Below are 4,561 nucleotides of genomic sequence, written 5' to 3' on the forward strand. Positions count from 1 at the left end.
ATCGAACAACGCGACGATTCGATATCCTATAATCGTGTAAAAAGTTGGTCAACCACGTGCTGGATGCTACGAAATGAAAAACATTTGTATGTTCTTCGCTGTCTTGTTCTTCTTTTGGCTTGTTATATTGTGCGGCTGCAGCAATAGCCCACTGTTGAAGCAAACGTCGCGTAACTAATTGATTCTTATTTCTTGCTTCTGTGAAGCGATCGTACACATTAGTTTTTATTGTATTTAATTTGTCTCTAAAAGTACCGCCTGACAAAACAGCTTTTTTATATTTCGTAACATCAGAAGGATGGTTTAAATATTTTCTAAAATGATGCTTTAATGTTTTGAAAGACCACTGTGGATGTTCTTATGCTGTCAGTACGACTTTTAATTTTGTATCGTATGGCACTACTTTATGCGTAGAAATTTTTTCTGGAGGTTCATAATCTTCCAATTCATCGGGTGTATTCTTACTTGTACTCGGCATATTTTCGCATACAACCACGTTTTGTTCTTCTTCTGTATAATATTCAATGTCGTCCAAAATTTCATGCTCTCCTAATAGTTTAATAAATTTTTCAAAAAGTTTGCCGCCAACTAATTTAGCATTGTTCGAAAATTTGCGTGGGGCGTCAACAAATATTAAATTAAAGCGTACAGCAATATCTACAAACAATTATTTTACATTATAATTTGAAATATACTGTGACGTTATGAAAGCAGATAATTAATTCTTCATTAATATATTTACCACGAAAATATTCAACCGCATCCGTCAAGTCTTCCTTCGAAATATCGCACTTTGCAAGAAGTTGCACATATTCGACAGTTTCATCGGTAATAAATGTTGTCTCCATTTTTACTGATGTTTCGTACCACGCTCTCTTTACAAATGCTACCACGAAACTGGTCAGACCGTTACAACGTGTGAGAGTCCCTCTGTGAAAACCGTTAAAAAGGTCGAAAGGAGGGGGGGACTCTACCTAACAAAGGTCCTTTCTTACAAGTGAACACTGACGAATATACCTGCTTGTCCATTTGCGAGTCTCATCTTTTTATAATATTTCACACTTTTATTCTACATATAAAAAATTCAACAACAAAAATAATAAACCAAAATATAATTTATAATTTATACCGCCAAGATGTACATCGATATGCGATGTTTATTTTTACATCAATTTTCATCCACAACATTGCGAAGCGATGGAAACCTTTTATCGTATGTAAATAAATATATAATTATAAAAGAAAGTTTATATTGTACAAAATATTCTTGACAAAATAACACATGTACATTGCATGAGAAATATAATCAGTTCATGACTTTAAAACTGTTTTTTATTTCGTATTGCGTTCAAACATCCCGAAATGTCCTTATTTTTACATAGAAAAACAAAATAAATTTAAAAAAATAAATAATGATTAATGTAGTGTCTTTTATATATCCAAAATTGAAAAAAAAAAAAAAGGGAAGCAGTCGTCGGCGGGACTCGAACGCACGCCGCCGGCGCAAAAATGTATGGACGGGAGCCTTAGTCGGCTCAGCTACGCCGCTTACTCGAAAAAGATTCTAATGTTCTTCTTTACATGGGACATAGTTGCGTGACCCTAACTTTGTTTTGTAATTTCTCCTAAACGAAGGCCCATTGGCACAAACGCCTTTATGGTTTTTATTAGCTACATGTAAGCTATCGAACGCACTATGACTCGTTGGAAAAGCGATTTCCTAATTGGCGTCATCTCCTTGTAAGACTATCCTGCACGTAACGCAAGGCCGTTACACAAATATATACAAATGCCTTTTATCAAGTATCCAAGAGGAAGCAATATAAATAATTATTTATACATATGTATTATAAATTATAACGTTTTCTTACTTGTATTTTTGTTTTCATTATGAGGTGAGTATGAAATAATTTGTTTTTGATAACGATTCTGTACTGTATTGCAATTTCTCTCAGCAAGTATTCGTGTATCTGCGATTACAACATTAAATTGGATTATAAAATTCAAGAAAACGAAATTGCTTTTATACAGAACCTTCACCTTAACAGCACAGATATCCCGGGAATGTTCTAAAGATATTTTGAGTACATCTCAATGTACCAGAAATATTCTCGAAACATTTATGGGAGATCGTGTGCTGCCAGGGCAAGAACTAACACAAAGTTGTTACAGTGCAATAATAATGAATTTGAATCGATTTAATGTCGAAATAAAAAATACATGTCTAACTATTTTGATCTTTTGTCTACTTGCACTTTAATGGAATTCATTGAGAAGTTCAAAAAAGAAGTTCGAAAGACATTGTAACATTTAGGCTGCTTTCACATGGAACATAAGATACGTACGTGTAACTTGCATCAGCCAATTAATCGTCTGAGCTATAATAAGTAAATAGTAACAGATATAATTGATTGGTTAGCGTAAGTTACAAGTATGCATTTTACGTCCCAAATAAAAATAGTTTTACTTTTTATATTGACATAAAATTTATTTTGTACAGTCGTGGACAAGTGTATTGTCCTACTTTTTTAAATAAGTTTCAGAACGCCGCTGAATGGCTCAATGTGAAAGTCTTTATCTTTCAAAAATTCGTTCTCTCATTGGGCAATTCTGTTCAATTCCAAAACTTATCAGAAAAAGTCGGACAATACACTTGTCCATGACTGTACATATGTAATTAAAACTATTTTATTATTAACTTTATTCATATATAATTAAAGATTATTTCTTGGAATCATGCTTTATATTGTATCATAAATGCAATAATTTACCACTTATTTGTTGAATATTTGAAATAGATTCATAATTATCATTGTATACGTCTTGTATTTCATTATTAAACTTTTCTGATCTATTATCTATATCATTTAGTGTAGCTTTATGTGATTTTGAATGTTTCATATTTTGTACATCAGGATATTTATCTATTTTTTTATTCTTCGGAGGTTGTGTAGGTTCCTCTTCACTACTTGAAGAAATAACTTTCTGTGCATATAATCTTCTTTTTCATTTAGCAACATTATTGTCTTCATCAGAATTTACATCTGACAACTTTTCTGTCAATTTTAACTTATTTTTAGCATTACCAAAAGTATCTGCAAACAAAAATATTACATAAAGATTGTTAGAGAACCAGTATGCGCACTCAAGCACTTATTCAAATTCACCGTTCTATATTTATGTACTCATTTTATACAGCCAACCTTTTCTAATAAATCTTACTATCACTTCGCATTACTGCCATAACACGTTCGTTAAATATCAACTTTCTTTTTCTGTTGGTTGGCCACGCAACTTTTCTTGTAACCATTTCATTATTGTTAAAAACAGCCGAGTCACCGATTGTAGAATAATCTGTATCCTGCTGACGAAGATTACAATACTTTCCATTGTATATTTAGTAGGATACAATTTGATACAGAATTTTAATAGGCAAAAGTTTTGACTTACTTGTACTTCAAATATTCTTTTAACAGGAACTATTGTTACATTATTTCTATTAAAGTCTTTCATTTTTTCGACTGCTTTATCATACTCTTTTTCATTGGAAACATTTGGCCAATATAACGCAGTCTTTTCTCCATTAGTAAACCAATTATCTGGTATGATTTGAAGGCCATCATCAAATTCGACAATATGATACTTTTTGCTCATAATGATTGTTATTGAAGTTCTTATTCTATGTATACCATATTTAATAAATTAATGATATTGATAGTTTATACTTGTAATTCAATATATATTATATACTTATATATAATATATAGTAACACGTTATACATTTATTATACTTTGTGACGTGACGATTAGTAAATATCGTCCGTCACTAGTAGACCATAGTAAGGAAGCATTATGAGCTTCCCGGCTGCAGGCGGATGTCGTGTCCTAGCCGTGAGGCGTTTAGGACACGAGCCTACGCAGCCCTCGAATAATTTTTTTGTGTATAAATATCCGGGATATCTGTGCTGTTAAGGTGAAGGTTCTGTATAAAAACAATTTCGTTTTCTTGAATTTTATAATCCAATTTAATGTTGTAATCGCAGATACACGAATACTTGCTGAGAGAAATTGCAATACAGTACAGAATCGTTATCAAAAACAAATTATTTCATACTTACCTCATAATGAAAACAAAAATACAAGTAAGAAAACGTTATAATTTATAATACATATGTATAAATAATTATTTATATTGCTTCCTCTTGGATACTTGATAAAAGGCATTTGTATATATTTGTGTAACGGCCTTGCGTTACGTGCAGGATAGTCTTACAAGGAGATGACGCCAATTAGGAAATCGCTTTTCCAACGAGTCATAGTGCGTTCGATAGCTTACATGTAGCTAATAAAAACCATAAAGGCGTTTGTGCCAATGGGCCTTCGTTTAGGAGAAATTACAAAACAAAGTTAGGGTCACGCAACTATGTCCCATGTAAAGAAGAACATTAGAATCTTTTTCGAGTAAGCGGCTGAGCCGACTAAGGCTCCCGTCCATACATTTTTGCGCCGGCGGCGTGCGTTCGAGTCCCGCCGACGACTGCTTCGCTTTTTTTTTTTTTTT

The 4,561-nt window shown here is 32.6% G+C and overlaps 1 pseudogene; it reads right to left on the reverse strand.

Annotated features, from left to right (window-relative positions):
- Positions 1 to 4: 4 nt before the first annotated feature.
- On the reverse strand, positions 5 to 664 carry LOC116847989 (annotated as a pseudogene).
- Between the last annotated feature and the right edge of the window lie 3,897 nt (positions 665 to 4,561).

This window comes from Odontomachus brunneus, unplaced genomic scaffold (assembly GCF_010583005.1).
Source record: "Odontomachus brunneus isolate Ranch 3 - 2012 unplaced genomic scaffold, Obru_v1 Obru_scaffold_086, whole genome shotgun sequence".
Lineage (NCBI taxonomy): Eukaryota > Metazoa > Arthropoda > Insecta > Hymenoptera > Formicidae > Odontomachus > Odontomachus brunneus.